Genomic DNA, 16,573 nt, shown 5'->3' with positions numbered 1-16,573 from the left:
CGAGGTGTGTAGCTGAGTCTAGGGCTGAGGATAAAAGATGTGACCCAGGTGAGTTACAGGGTCTCCTGGGCACAACATGGTGAGTAGCCGCGCCGAGGGCTTTGAATGAGATGCCTGGGTAATGAGAGGGACGCGGTGTTAGCGCGATGAGGGTCCAGATGTGAAGATGGATGCGGGTGAGACTTGCGAGTCAGCCAGGTGAGGTACGAGACTCTGGCATGGCGGGAGCGAGGTGCATAGCCGGATGGAGGGGCGCGCGGCTCAGGCCAGGGGTGTGGGTGAGTGGAGCCGCTGAGGTGAGCGCATGGATTAGGGCAGGAGTGCGCGTGGGGGTGCCAGCACTTACTTCCGGAGCTGGAGGAAGTCCCTAGTTCATTGTTCTGCCCAGCCCGCTCCTCAGTCAGTGCTCAAATGTGTGGTGAAGCAGAGCTGTAACTTAATGCTCAAGTTTAATGAACGACTAAACTTGAAGAAATCTCACCACAAAAGTTGTTCTACAGCATCAATGCTAAATAAATGCACAACCTTTCATCGGTTGATGCGTTTCAATAAGTGAAGGAAAATTCATAATAACTCAAACACAAAAATGATGATTGTGTTTACATTGCGCAACAAACTGACTAGAGAGTAGAAACAGACCTATTTATTTGGGAACTTCACACAGATGTCAAATAGAGCAGTGGTTCTTTAGCTTGGGTACGCAGCCCGATTTGGTGGGGGGGGTCTGTGTACGACTTCTACTTAGGGAATCCAAGACTGTTTAGAAAATAAAATATTAGAGGATTATTGGGGTGTGTATTCAAGCCGAGAACAGAGAAATGAACAGCGCGTCAGCCATTGTTAAAGGCAAACGCGGTATTACGAAAAAATGGTGCTTAGCGGCTAATTAAGAGAGACACTGTCTCCCGCTGCAAGTAAAAGATCAAATCCTGGTGGGCGGGGCCAAAGGTGGACATAGTGGCAACCCTCGGTATAATGATTGCCTCCGGTGCAATCATTACACTGTGTTTTGCATCATCCATAACTCAAAACGGCACGCAGTAATCAAAATTTGAGGGGGAGTCGCGACACAAATTCTGGAAGTGTATCGATTCCAAGAAGGTCTCGTATGATGAGAGAGAACATGCGCTGCTTCCGCCAGGCCGAGACCTAAAAAGCATGTGTTCCTAGTTTTTTTTGTCCTCATTTAAAGATAATATGCTTCCATAAAAATTAAGAGAGATGATTTTTTCTGACCCCTTAAAAATGTCTGACAGATGAAATTTAATTACCGGTCCAGTTTCACCCCCACAGAGGAGAAAGGATACTATGTATCTCCAGAGCCGCACCTTCGACTACTTCTTTAGGGTTTCGAACCTCAATCTTGAAAAAAGAAGACAGCCCATGTAATCTCACTTACCAGTGAGTGGTCCTTTCAGACTAGTCCCCAGGACCATGTCTGAAGCATATTATTAATCATAGGACCCAGAAACACATAGATCTATTTAAAGGTAAAAAAAAATGTAAACCAGAATATTTTAAAACCCATAATTCTCATTATATATGTTGTGCCCCTGTCTCAACCCAATTATCCCAGATTTCCCGATATTTGGTCTTTTTTGTGAAATTGCCTGCTTGATCCAAACGTGCTATCCTCTGAATGGAATAAATCCATTCATTCTCCGTCAGGGGGCATGCTAATATCCATTTAATACATAGTTCCCTACGGGCTAGGAGAATCAAGGTAAAGAACAAAACTTTATGATTCTTTGTTAATATTAGAGGTTAGTTTAATTTTCACCCCCATAACATCTGATATGGTCTTACCCACTTTGTTCCATAACTAAAAAATTACCGGACAGCTCCAGAACATATGGCCCTCATTTGCCTTATCTTCTCCACATTTGGAGCATGTCTTGATTTCCCGATTTCCCATCTTTGAGATTCTCCGCTGGGTCCAATATGCTTTATGAGCTGTGAAAAGGTGATTCTTTTTTAATGATGCAGCGTTTATACATGACCAAAGAAGTGACATTGATACTTGCCCAATAAATTCAAGATCTTCATCTGACGAGTCCTTCTTCCAAATCTCCATAAATGAGGCCTGCTCCTCTTCTCCATTTTGTACCAATAGCCAGTACCAATCTGCCACCTCCTTTCCCTTATTGCTTCTAGAACAAATCTTTAGTGATAAGTTCGAATTCCCTTTCAGTTCTTTTCCAACTGCTTTTGTCCAGCTTATTAATTGGTAATATTTAAACTTTGAGATCAAGGTTCCAGTTATGGCTGATATGTGCGGCCAGGAAATAAGGTCTCCCTCAATTATCAATTGGCCCCAAGAGATTATTCCGCAATTTCTCAGGGGTAACGCCAGTGCGTCTGTTAAGCCCACTGGTATCCCAGGAGAGTTCCAGATCAGAGTAATATCCTTATAATATGGAATTTTTAAGAGGTGACTTACTCTTGACCAAAGTTTTACAGATGCCAGCAAAATCTTCAATATAACTTTTTTTTAAATTTAGGGTTACCAAATTTTAGAAGAAAACCATCAGCTTGTTAAGTTAGAGCCCATGTGAGTGCTTTAAAGAGGGGTGAAAACGTGCAGTGTTCCAGCATTAATTGTCGGACGTTTTTTTACTGAAATGCACACATATACAAGTTAAGATCCGGGCTAGCAATCCCGCCATACTCCTTTTTCTTTCGAATTTTTTTCTGGGAGATCCTAGGGCACTTATTTCCCCATATAAACTTTGTAAAAAGTCCCTGCGCCTTCTTAAACCAAATTTTTGGGAACTCAAGGGGAATAGCATTAAAGTGTATTTAGGGAGAAGCGACATTTTTATTAAATTGGATTTGCCCAGAAAAGAAAGAGATATAGCCCCCCAAGATTGTAAAAAGGAGCTTACTTCTTCTGTTACCTTGTCAAAATTAACTTGCACAATTTTATCTATATTATGGACTATTTGAATTCCCAGGTATCTTATCTCTTTCTTTTCATAGGTACTCGCAAAATCTGTATTCCATTTCATTAACTCTGTTTTTTTGTTGGTTTAACAAGTATCCTGAAACCTTTCCGAACTTCTCTATCTCCAGCCATATTTCTGAGTAAGACTTTTCTATATTCCCGGTGTACACAATAAGGTCGTCAGCATACAGCCCTATTTTGTTTCCCATCCGTTATAATTAAACTGGATGATTTTCTGCGATGCTCTTAATTTAAAAGCTAGGGGCTCAATATACATGTTAAAAAGTATCGGGGAAAGAGGGCACCTCTGTCTAGTCCCTCTTTTGATCTGTATTGTTTTAGTCAAATTTCCATTAACTAGGATTTTAGCAGAGGGGTCTTTGTAGATGTCCTTAATTGCTGCTAAGCAATTTTCCCCCAGATCAAAACGCTGTATCACTTTAAATAAAAAGTTCCAATTAACTGGATCAAAAGCATTGGCGGCATCGAATGTCATTACCGCCAAGGGGGACTTGTATGTCTGTGCCACATCTATAGCTCCGATAAGGTCCTGAGTCAACTCACTTAATTGTCTCCCCTCCATAAATCCTTTTTGGTCCAGATGTATAAGTGGACCTAATATTTTATCCAATAGTTTTGTTACAATCTGCGTATAGATTTTATGGTCGCAGTTTAAAAGCGAGATTGGACGGTAAGACTCACAATTTCGCTGGTTTTTATTAGGTTTTAGAAGGATTGTTATGGTTGCTTCCTCCCAAGATACTGGGGGACTGCTTCCTTCTATGAAAGAGGAGTTAAATAGTTGTAATAGGAAAGGTGTTAATTCATCTTTTAAGATCTTACAGATCTCATTAGGGATAGAGTCTGGGCCGGCCGCTTTTCCCTTTTTTTAAGGAGTTGATTACTTGGAGTATTTTCTCCAGTGAAAAGGGGCCATTTATAACTTCTCTGTCTTCTTGTCGGAGAGTGGGAAGATCCATCTCTGATAGAAATTCTTCCATGCAAGCTTCATCTATTATCTCCTCTTCTGTATACAGTTTGTTAAAAAAAATGGATAAAAGCTTCTTCAATTTTATCATTTTCTGTGACTACCCTACCATTATTAGGAAGTAGTATATCTTTTATCCAGTTTCTCGTCTGGTCTGTCTTTATTTTCCAAGCAAGAAGCTTACTACACCCTTCTACATACTCATGGTGTGCAGTTTACTGGCATCCCATTTTTTTTAAGAATAGCTTCTAGATAGTTAGCCAAATTACATTTGGCAGATGTTAAGTTATTTGTAATGGTCACATTCTTCCTGTCCCCCTCCAGACTTTCAGACAGTCTCTGTATCTCATTTTCTAGTTTTTTATTCTGCTCTTTTATTTTCTTTGCTTGTGCCCAGGATATACTTGTTAACACCTCCATCAGAACTGCTTTATACATCTGAAAGAGACACGTTAGAGATAGATTCCTTACCTTAGAATATCCCCAGGCGTCAGACGGGATCCGGAAATGTTTGCGTAGCAATACCCCTGCGCGTCGGTTAGGCGTCGTCTCCGGCTCCGCGTCCGTCGTTAGCGCCGGAATGACATCGTTGGAGTACTTAGACGCCGCCCATGCGCGCTGACGTCAGTTCTTTTTTCCGCGCCAGCTAGCGCAGATCCGGAGAAGCTCTACCCATAGTCATTTTTTGACTAAACTTTTGATCTTTTTGATCATTCTTTTTCTTCGAGTCTTCAACTCTATCGGTGCCGGTAGGGATGCCCGGGTTCAAACCCTGCTCAAAGTGCGACCGACTGATGTCGGTGAGGGACCCCCATCGCCGGTGCCTGAAGTAGGCCTCGATCACGACGACCGCACCTGCTCAGACTGCCGGGCCCTGACGTCGAAGGCTAGGCGGGAGCGGTCCCGCAAGCGGCTCGAGCTTCGGCAGTCGGCCCCACGCCGCTCCAGGTCCCGGTCCCACGGGAGGTCGAGGGACAGGTCGCGGGGGCGGAGTCATCGCAGCTCCGGGAGTGGACACCGGTCGTCGGGATCCAAGTGCTCAGGTAAGAGGCATGAGAGGTCAGAGAGACGTCATCGTTCCTCCGACCCTCCCCGACGCTCGCACGATGCGGCCGGGGGCTCGGGCGACACGAGGCTCCGCGGGAGTCACAAGCGTCACCGCCTGCCCCACACCTTCGGGTCCCTGGGCACGGCGCGACGCCAGAGGTTATCGAGCGGTACCTCATGGCCATGAGGTACCTCCCTCCTCAGTCGGGTTCCGTGGCGCCTCTGGGCCCAACGGTCCCGACTGGAGGTCCTAGCGGGTCGGGCGCTTTGGCCCAGACGTCGTTGGGTGCTTCGGGTCGACCTTACGACCGCGCCGGCCCCACGGGTGTCGCCCCCGGCGCCCACTGTTTCCTGTGGCCCCACGGGTGTCGCCCCCGGCGCCCAATGTTTCCTGCGGTCAGTCTCTGGCGCCGGAACAGCGCCGCGGGCGCCGATTCCGTCGGCCTTTGGGGGTTTTTATCTCCACGAGGAGGCCCTGCCTACTAATCCTGTTTTACAGGACACAGGTGACGAGGAAGTTTGGGAGGGTTCCGAGGACCCTCTGGCACGGGAGTGCCAGTCTCAACAGGACTGGACATACGAGCTTGGGGAGGCCAGTGGTATTGACACATCGCCAGACACTGGATTTGTCTCCCCTCCGACTGTGGCTTCGGAGGAGGGGTCAAGATATAGCGTAGTGTTGACGAAGGCAGCCAAGGCCTTAAACCTTGAGCTCCCAGTCGCGGCCGTGAGGACTAACCTCCTCACCGAGGTCCTCAAACCGCAGTCAAGCTCCAGCGAGCCTCTGCTGCCGTTCAATGAGGCCTTGTGTGACGTTCTTGTGGGCACGTGGTCCAAGCCCGCCACAGGTCCGCCTGTGGATAGGAACGTGGCCAGACGCTACTGCCCGGCCCCGGGCGACCCATGCTTTTTGTCCACCCACCCCACTCCCGAGAGCCTGGTCATCCAGGCCTCAAATTCCCAAACCGCATTCCCATCGGCCCCGCCCGACAGGGAATCCAAGAGATACGAGCAGTTCGGGAAGAAAGTGTTCTCGTCTGTGAGCTTAGGGCTGCGGTCCGTTAATACCGCCTGTCTCTTGGGCCGCTACACCCACACTCTGTGGGACGTGGTTGCGGACGTGCTGCCACAATGTCCGGAGGAGGTCCGGGCTAAACTCGCCCAAACCCTTGCGGAGGGCCAAGATGCAGCGTGTTATTCCATCCGGTGTGGGCTGGATACAACTGACTCACTGGGCAGGGCGATGGCAACGACGGTGGCGGTTCGACGCCACGCCTGGTTGAGGTCCACCAACTTCTTGGCCGATGTCCAGGCTACTCTCCTGGACATGCCGTTCGATGGCCGTCGCCTCTTCGGCGACAAGGCAGACCATGCGCTGGAACGTTTTAAGGACTCCAGTGCTACGGCCAAGTCCTTGGGCCTCTCGGCCCCACGCCAGCAATCTGGTGCCTTTCGCTCCTTTCGTGGCCACAGAAGGGGCGCCCCCACACATGCTGCCAGCCACGTGCCGCAGAATGTTCAACAGCGCAGTGGCGGACGTGAAAACTGCCGTGGCGGCGGTCGGGGACAACGGCGAAGCCAGTCCACACCTCCCTCCACAGCACCCGCCTCGCAACCTTCCTAGTCTGAGTTTTCAGGCCCATGTGACGCCTGTGGGAGGCAGGGTTCGCCATCACCTCTCCCACTGGCGCACTATCACATCGGACAGGTGGGTGCTGCAGATCGTTCGAAGGAGCTACTCCCTCCCCTTCGAGGCAACCCCTCCATCCATGCCACCGCAATGCCACCGCGTGTCAGGGGATCACTTGCAACTTCTGCAAGAGGAAGTCACAGCCCTCTTGGCCAAAGGGGCCATCGAGCGCGTTCCTGGGCCAGAAGTAGGGTGTGGATGTTACTCCCACTACTTTCAGGTACCCAAGAAGGGCAAAGGGGGCCTACGCCCTATCTTGGACCTGCGGAACGTCAACGGCTTCCTCCGGAAGGAGAAGTTCAAGATGCTGACTTTGGCTCAGGTCCTAGCTGCCCTGGACCCAGAAGACTGGCTGGTAGCATTGGACTTGCAGGACGCTTATTTCCACATCCCCGTCCTGCCGGCCCACCGGCCTTACCTGCGGTTCACGGTAGACCAATAGCACTTTCAGTTTACCGTGCTCCCCTTCGGCCTTACCAGCGCCCCACGGGTGTTCACGAAGGTGATGGCGGTGGTCGCAGCCCATCTGCGCAGGTTAGGGGTTTCAGTCTTCCCCTACCTAGACGACTGGTTGTTGAAGGCGGGCTCGCCCCAGACAGTCGTCGGCCACCTCCAGACTACGACCGACCTCCTGCATTTGCTGGGGTTCTCCATCAATGTGCCGAAGTCGCACCTGTGTCCCTCTCAGATGCTCCTCTTCATCGGAGCGGTTCTCGACTCGGCGCAGTTTCGGGTTCAGGATATACAGGCTCTGATTCCCATCTTTCAGCCTTTATCCCATGTCTCGGTCAGGTTGACGCTGCGGCTTCTGGGGCGGATTGCCTCCTGCATCCTTCTGGTGCATCACGCCCGGTGGCGGATGCGGGCTCTGCAGTGGGACCTGAAGTTTCAGTGGGCCCAGCATCAGGGCAACCTGTCCGACCAGGTCCTGATCTCGGAGGGCACTGTGAGACAACTGCAGTGGTGGCTCACGGACCACGATTGGGTCAATGGCAGATCCCTCTCCCTACCCCACCCGGAGTACGTGGTTGTGACAGACGCATCCCTCCAGGGCTGGGGAGGCCACATGGGAGAGGCGGAAATCAGAGGCCTCTGGTCTCCGGCGGAGTCCCGGCTCCACATCAACCTTTTGGAGCTGCGGGCGATTCGTCTAGCACTGAAGGCATTCCTCCCCTCTGTCCGGGGAAGTGTAGTGCAGGTGTTCACGGACAACATCACCGCCATGTGGTACTGCAACAAACAGGGTGGGGTGGGGTGGTGGACCCTTTGCCAGGAGACTCTGCGCCTCTGGCAGTGGCTGGAACATCAGGGCGTGACCCTGGTGGTTCAACACCTGGCAGGCTCTCTGAATGCCAGGGCGGACGAACTCAGCCGTCGGTGCATGATGGATCACGAATGGCATCTGAACTCGGACGTGGCGCAAGGCCTCTTTTGGCAATGGGGAGAGCCTTGGTTATATCTATTTGCCACAGAAGAGAACGCGCAATGTCATCTGTTCTGCGTGTTGGAATTTCCAAGGCGGCACTCGCTCGGAGAAGCTTTTCGTCGCGAGTGGAATTGCGGTCTATTGTACGCCTTTCCGCCTATACCACTTCTGCCCAGAGTGCTGAAGAAGATCAGGCGCGACTGGGCCCAGGTTATCCTTGTGGCTCCGGACTGGGCACGAAGGTACTGGTATCCCGAGCTACTCAGCATGTCAGTCGATCCTCCGATTCGTCTGCCTCTTCGGGAGGACCTTCTGTCGCAGCAGCAGGGGACGGTCCTGCACCCGAACCTGTCCAGTCTCCACCTACAAGCTTGGAGATTGAGCAGCGGCAGTTGAGGCCATTTGACTTGCCTCCCGAAGTCTGTGATATCATTCTGGCAGCCAGGCGTCCCTCCACAAAGTCGGTATACGCCTGCCGGTGGATCAGATTTGTGGCATGGTGCATAGCAAAGGCTGTGGATCCTCTCTCTGCACCCCTTTCGGAAGTGCTGCTCTTTCTTCTTTGCCTTGCCCAGCAGGGCTCTGCTCTGGGCACTCTTAAAGGGTACCTTTCTGCTCTTTCCGCCTTCTTGCGGCTTCCAGATCAGCCTTCCTTATTCAAGTCCCCCATTGTAAATAGATTTCTGAAGGGCATCACACACATTTCCCTCCTGTTCCCTTTGTGATGCCCCAGTGGGACTTGAAACTTGTACTCACTTATCTAATGTGTGCTCCCTTTGAGCCGCTCCATAACTGTCCTCTCCGTCTTCTCACCCTGAAGACTGCTTTCCTGGTTGCCATCACCTCTGCCAGGAGAGAGAGTGAGATCCAGGCTCTTTCTTCTACCCCACCTTTCCTCTCTGTTCATCCGGACAAGGTGGGGTTGCGTACACGACCTTCCTTTCTGCCCAAGGTTGTCACAGCCTTCCACATCGGGCAGTCCATTACTTTGCCCACCTTCTTTCCGCCTCCGCATCCCTCGAAAGAGGAAGAGAGGCTCCACCATCTGGACCCAAAACGTGCGCTCTCTTATTACCTAGATCGCACACGCCAGTTCCGGGTGGATGAACAACTTTTTGTTGGTTACGTGGGCGCGAAGAAGGGAAAGGCAGTACACAAGAGGACCATTTCGCGGTGGATCATCTTGTGTATTCAGGCATGTTACTCCATGGCAAAAAGGAGCCCCCTGCTGGATTACGGGCTCATTCCACTCGAGCCACGGCAACAACAACTGCCTTGGGCCGAGGAGTCCCCTTACAGGACATTTGCCAGGCAGCTACGTGGGCCTCGCTGCACACGTTCGCGAGGCACTACTGCCTGGACAGTCCAGTCCGGAGGGATGGCTTCTTTGGCCGTTCCGTCCTCCAGGACTTTCTGGTGTGATATTGGTTCGCAGACCAACCACCGGGGTTGGTATTGCTGGGGTATCTATTCTAAGGTAAGGAATCTATCACTAACGTGTCTCTTTCAGATGCACAAGTTACTACTTGTGTAATGATATATCTGTAAGAGACATTAGTAAGTGATAGATTCCTTTCCGACCCACCCATCCTCCCCGTTCTGCGAACCGATATCTAGGGTTAAGGTCATCCCCTTTCAGGGCCCTAGTTTCATGGCACCAGTGTTGGTTCTATCATGGCTCTGCATATCTGGCGCGGAAAAGCTGTGTAACAGAACTGACGTAAGCGCGCATGGGCGGTGTCTAAGTACTCCGACGATGTCATTCCGGCACTAACAACGCCGACGACGGACGCGGAGCCGCAGACGACGCCTACCGACGCGCCGTGGTATTGCTGCGCAAACATTTCCGGATCCAGTCTGACGCCTGGGAATATTCTAAGGTAAGGAATCTATCACTAACTAATGTCTCTTACAGATATATTGTTACACAAGTAGTAACTTGTGCGTATCCCACACAATTTGAATTGATGCAGAATTTAAATTAAGATAAAAAACTCTTTAGTTTCTGCTTTCAGCCTTTCGATGATATTTTGCTCCAATAGTAATGCTCGATTAATAGTATACCTTCTAGGAGGAGGAGCTACGCGGGCATCCAAGATGGTCGCGTGAGCAGAGGGCTCCTGCGACCCGCGCCGCCCTTCTTGATTTATCCTGCAGTTATCCTGGTCACTTCGACGGGCTTTTGAAGTGCTACTCTCACTGATACCATCGATCCTTTTTTGGCCGAGATCGGACCTCGGGGACCATTTTTACATCGTCTCCAACTTTCTGGCCTAGCCCCCGACGAGACCGGGGTCCCTGCTGCCTAGTATGGCCGAGCTGTAATGCAACAACAACGGCTGCCTGGCATCTGCTCCACCGGTGGTGTGCCACTTTCACTTTCGGTTTCCAGCCCTCTCGTCTCTGACTCCTTGGGAGTGGGACCTGCTACTTCATCCTGGTCTGCTGCTCTCACTGAGAACGCTTTCTCTCTAGGTGCCGGATAGGTGTTCCGTGGCATTTTCTTGCGAAACTAGACTTTTGGGGTTCAAGACTCGTCACCATTCAGCGGCACCCGGGTATCCCTGGCCGGTGCTGAATACATCATGGCGACGAAACCCGATGCGGAGAAGCGCAGGAAGACCAATACTCGCGGGGGGTCGATCCAGTCCAACATGATCGAGCGCTATACCCAACCGAGAGGTTCCCCCGGCGCCTCCAGTCGTGGCTTGGAGGACCCGAAGACAGACATGTCGTCTTCCTCAGAAGTGTCCCTTCAGGACCTGTTGGCCGCCATTGCAGGCCTCAAGGCCGATATGAGTCAACAATACGAGGCCATTGTGTCCAAGATAGACACGGTGGCGGTGGATGTTACTCTTACTCGTGCCGATTTGGCTAAAACGAACGAGAGGGTCAGAGCATTGGACTTAAAAGCATTGAGTTTGGTGACGGACATGGCGGAGGCACAGTCTGAGATAGGGAATTTGCGTTCCTCGCACAACCTTTTGCTCAAACGCATGGAGGACTACGATAATAGGGCCCGGCGGAACAACATATGCTTGGTCGGAGTGCCGGAAGACAATGGTGCTGCCTCGATCGATCTACTGGTCGAGGAACTCATTGTCGCTAAACTCGCTCCCGCAGGTCTCGGCAAGTTTTTTGCGGTCGAGCGTGCCTATCGCTTCCCATGTGGTCAGGTGAAGCCGGGGGGCCCCCCGAGGCCCATCATTGCTAGACTGTTTCATTTTCGGGACAGAGACGCCATCCTTCAGGCCGCTCGAAAACACGGCCCGTTGAAGTACGATAATAACTCTGTCTCGATTTATCCTGATTTCACTCCCCAAGTGCAACGGCAATGTTCTGGTTTCCTTGGAGTGAAGCGTCGCCTGAGGGATTTGGGACTGAAATACGCAATGCTGTTTCCTGCTCGCCTGCGGATCGAATACAGAGAACGTGCCTATTTTTTCGATCAGCCTGATCGTGCTAGTGACTGGTTGGACTCGTTGCCAAAAGATGACACCGAGAGCGGAGGCCCCGGCGGCGCGGAAGGTGGTGCGACGGCCCTGGTTTAACTTGGGGCCCCAGAGGTCCGGCTTGAGACTGTGAACTTTGCAGAGTAACCTATATTGTATGCTTTGATTCTGCCCGTGGTGGTGCGGGTACGGGTGGCTTCTCCCTTCCTCCTCGGGGGTTTCTTTGTGTAGATCAGATGGGGCGACAGGCACACTGCAGTTTGGGGTGGCTCTTTAGTCAGCAGGGGTGCAGGGTGGGGGGGCGTTGTAACGGGTTCTTGGTTGGGGGGTGGTTGGTGGGGATTTGGTTGTGTCGTGTGTTTCTTGTTGTTCCTCTCTTTTCATGGTATATTACTGACTGCAAGCATTCTGGATCTGTGGTTACGGGAGGGGGTTGGGTTGGGTCGTTACTCCTGGGATGGGGGGGGGGGTGAGATGAAGGTTCTTTCTTGGAACGTCAATGGTTTGGGTGACAGGATTAAACGTGGCATTGTGTTTCAATTTATAAGACGTCATGCCCCTGATGTTGTGTTCCTCCAAGAAACCCACTTGATTGGTAATGCCTGTAAAGCTCTTGACCGTCGGGGCTACCGCTTGGCCGCCCACGCTGGTTTCACCTCCGGCTCCCGGGGAGTGGGTATAATGGTTAAATCCTCCCTGGCCCTTGAGATTGATGATGTTGTCCTAGATGATCGGGGACGATATGCTGCTGTCTCGGGGAGATGGGAGGGGAAGCCAATTGTGTTAGTGGTTGTTTATATCCCCCCGGGGCTGCAGGCAACCACGTATGCCGATCTTGGCAAGACTCTTCTTGGTCTCCCCGATGGTTTGCTGATTATGGGTGGGGATTTTAACTCTGTGATGTCTGGCGAATGTGATCGACTGCCCCCTAGAGTTCTGCCGCAGTCCCAGATGTGGCTCAATGATATGGCTGAAACTTTTGGTCTGGTGGATGTTTGGCGTTCGCTGCACCCCTCCCAGACGCAGTATACCTTCCACTCTGGTGCGCATGGCAGCCTCTCTCGGATAGACTACTTCTTTATGCTGGCTTCTACCCTATCCTTAGTACGGGAAGTTCGTCATCTCCCCCGGGGTATCTCGGACCATTCCCCCTTGCTGATTAAGGTCTCTGTGGGTGGTCTTTCTGGTAACAGAGTTCCCCCTGTCCCCCCCCTGGCACTTTCGGAACCCCCCGGCTCCGCTCAGACTTGGTGAAGTCTATTGATTGTTACTTCGATGAAAATGTGGGTTCGGTGACCTCCCCTACGGTTCTCTGGGAGGCCTTTAAAACAGTCATTCGGGGATCCGCACTGTCTCTTATTGCTGCTGAACGGAGAGCTAAGAGGGAGGCCGTGCTGGCCCTTGAGACTGAAATTACTGCACTTGAAAGTGAGCTGGGTGGGGATGACACGCCTGCGCTTTTACATACTCTAGAGTTGAAACAGGCGGATTACAAGGCTTGTGTGACCGATGCAGCTAAGTTGATGCAAGCGAATCAGTTGGGCCGACTGTATGATGTGGGTGACAAGGCTAGCAAACTCCTTGCGTGGCTGGATAAGGCTGAAAGAACGAATCGTGTTGTACCCGCCATTGTTCGTGAGTCAGGTGAATGTGTGTCTGACCCCGGTGAGATTGTTGACTGTTTTGTTGATCATTTCCGGAAGGTTTACACCCCGGTGAGTGATCGTGATGAGGCTGATTCCCGTTTACTATTGCGTGATATAGCTCTTCCTTGTGTCTCGGAGGAGAAGGGTCTGGCTCTGGAAGCTCCCTTTACGGTGGATGAGATTGCCCTCGCTATCAGATCCTTGCGCTCGGGTAAGGCGATGGGGCCCAATGGTTTACCTATCGAGCTTTACAAACTTCGACCAGACAAGATGGCCACCCATTTGCGGACCATGTTTCTCGACGCGTTCGAGGCCGGAGTCCTTCCGCTTGAACAGCGCCTGGCCACTATAGTGGTCATTTATAAGGATGGCAAACCTCGTGATCGCTGTACCTCCTACCGCCCTATTTCCCTGCTAAACGCGGAACCTAAAATCCTTGCTAAGGTTCTGGCCAATCGGTTGTTGACGGTGATTTGTGATCTGATTCATCCGGATCAATCCGGCTTCATACCACATAGAAACACGGCCCTTAATCTGCGTAGGCTTCATGGAGTTCTCGCGAGAGCTGCAACTCTCACGGAGCCTGCTGTGGTGGCCTCCCTGGACGCTACGATGGCTTTCGACACCATTGAATGGCCTTATCTTTGGGCGGCCCTCTCCAAGTTCGGCTTTGGCCCTAACTTTATTGCGTGGGTGAGGCTTCTTTATGAACAACCGCTGGCCCAGGTCGTGGTGAATGGCAGAAGCTTTGACCCCTTCCCATTGGGACGCGGCACCCGTCAGGGATGTCCGCTTTCCCCGCTTCTGTTTGCGCTGGCGCTTGAACCCCTTGCGGCATGGCTCTGGTGGGAACCCTCGATTAAAGGGATCCGGTGGGCGCCAGATCTGGAAGATCGCGTCTCACTGTATGCCGACGACATCCTCCTTTATTTTACTTCCCCTCAAAAGTCCTTGAACGTGCTCTTCGACGTTCTTACATCCTTTGGTAAGAATTCCGGATTGGTCATCAATTGGACCAAATCCTGTGTTTATGTCATAGCCGGGGTTCTGCCACCGCTGCCCCGTAGGTTTCTAATTCTGGTGGCGGATGACGGTTTTAAGTATTTGGGGATCTATGTCTCCATGATTTCTGCGGTGCGTTATGAACGAAATCTTCATGCTCCGCTCCGTCGTCTTAAACAGGATGTGAGGCGATGGCATGAATTGCCTTTGTCTCCGCTGGGCCGAGCGGCGCTTTTCAAAATGATGTCGCTCCCTCGATTTCTCTATGCGTTGCAGAATTTCTTCGACCCGGTCCCTGCTCGCTACTTCCACGAGATCGAAAGTCTACAGGGGCAATTGATCTGGGACGGACGTGCCCGTATCGCGCTGTCCAAGCTCACCCTTCCCTGGTACGACGGTGGTATTGCTTTGCCAGATATCAAACGATACTACTGGGCCTCGCACCTGAGCGCCATCAACCACGTAACGTATTCATTGGAACCCGCTCCTGCCTTTGCCCTGGACAAATTTTTACTGCCCGGTGGCAATTTCAATAGGGCTTTGTACTCGAAGTCACCAATCCGTCTCCTTACAGGTCCTACGAAGTGTGCGGTGCGGGCCTGGAGGGATGCAACTGTGGCTACGGGCTGGAGTGGCAATCTGACGCGTATGACCCCACTGTACGACTCTGATCAATTGGGCAACCTTTGGCAGACGAAAGGGTTTGACAGGTGGGACATGATTGGGATCAGTAAGGTGGAGGATCTTTGGGCCAGGGGCACTGTGAAGTCCTTTGAAGCCCTAAAACTGGAATATCAGCTTGATGATAGGGAGTATTTTCGGTATATGCAGGTTCGGCATGCCTTGTCCTCAGCCTTTCCCCCCGGGACTGATATTCCACAATCCTCCCCACTGGAGGATCGTACCCTAGACGGCCACGTCCCCGATAGTACGATTTCCTTAATATATAAGAAGCTCATTAACAACAGGGCTGACCAACTGGGGAAACTTTGTGCTTCCTGGACGGCGGACGGGCTTGAATTAGACGATGAGGATTGGCAGTCGGCTGTTTCTTCCCCTAAGGAAGTGGCTATTCCGGCCCGACTTCGTTTTGTCCAACTAAAGATCCTCCACCGTGTGTATGTAACTGGTATGCGACTGGTGCGAATGGGGCTTGCGATGGATGGACAGTGTAGGCGTGGGTGTGGTATGGATGGTACTTTTCTTCATGTCCTATGGGAATGCCCGGTTGTCTCGGCCTTCTGGTCCAGGGTGCATGATGTGATGGGACGTGTCACTGGAGTCCCCCTCCTTCCTGAGGCACGGCGCTGCTTGCTCAATGTGTGGGAGCCTACGAACTGTACTGCTGCCCAGACGTTCTGGGTCACTCTGGGCAACATGGTTGCCAAGAGGGACATAGCTCAGCTCTGGGGCTCCGCCAGGCCACCACGGCTCAGTGCCTGGAAAGACAACATGGACTGGTGCATGTTTCGAGAAAAGACGGTGTACAAGGCACGGGGTCGCCCCAGAAAATGGTCCAGGGTTTGGGCACAGTGGAATTCGTATCGTGGTGATATTTGTTCCCCTCCACTCGATTATGACGTTCCTGTCCCCTCCTCCCCATGATTGGCGTTCCGTTTTCGTTTCCTATATTATCTGTATCCTTTCTTCCTCCATGGTAACCCCCCCACGTCAGATTTGTTCCTTCATATATGTACTCCTTCCCTTTTTTCCCCCCTCTAATGACCCTTGCCAGTATAATGCCATGTGTTTGTGTTTGTTGTTTTCTTTCGACAAAATCATAAAATTAAACCTTTGATATCCTTTAAGTATTGTTTTATGCTCCACACTATAATGTGTGCTCAGTGATCGTCTCAAAAGTGTACTGTCCTGCTTTATTTTTTCAATATGTGTCATAGCGGCCGGCCCTGAGGGGTTGTAGGCAGATGCTGTGTAACGTGCATTTTATAAATAAAGGTTTTAAAAAAAAAAAATAGTATACCTTCTAGGTGACTGGGTCTTACAAATAGCTATCTTCAGACCTACATCCGAGTGGTCAGACATATGTTCAGAGACATGACTGATTTTTGTCTTGTTTTTATCCCGACCAAAAAGAAGTCAATCCTCGACCTATGTCCATATTTTTTATTATGAAAGGTAAATTTCCCACCCTTGGCTTTAGATTTAGTGGCCAAGTTACTCCAGATGTCTATTAAACCTAAATCGATCATTAGTTGCTTTAAAGTCTTTCTCATTTTTTGTGTATTGGATATAGCTCTGAGAGAGGTTGAGTCCTTGCTTGGATTGAGCACCAGGTTAAAATCCCATCCTACGATTGTATAATAGTCAACTTCTACTAAATGAGGTATCAAGGCATACAGGGGGGCCAGATCATCTAT

Source organism: Lissotriton vulgaris, chromosome 9 (genome assembly GCF_964263255.1).
Source record: "Lissotriton vulgaris chromosome 9, aLisVul1.2, whole genome shotgun sequence".
In the NCBI taxonomy this organism is placed as follows: Eukaryota; Metazoa; Chordata; class Amphibia; order Caudata; family Salamandridae; genus Lissotriton; species Lissotriton vulgaris.
The sequence above is the reverse complement of the archived record's forward strand: the minus strand, read 5'-3'. Positions refer to the sequence as shown.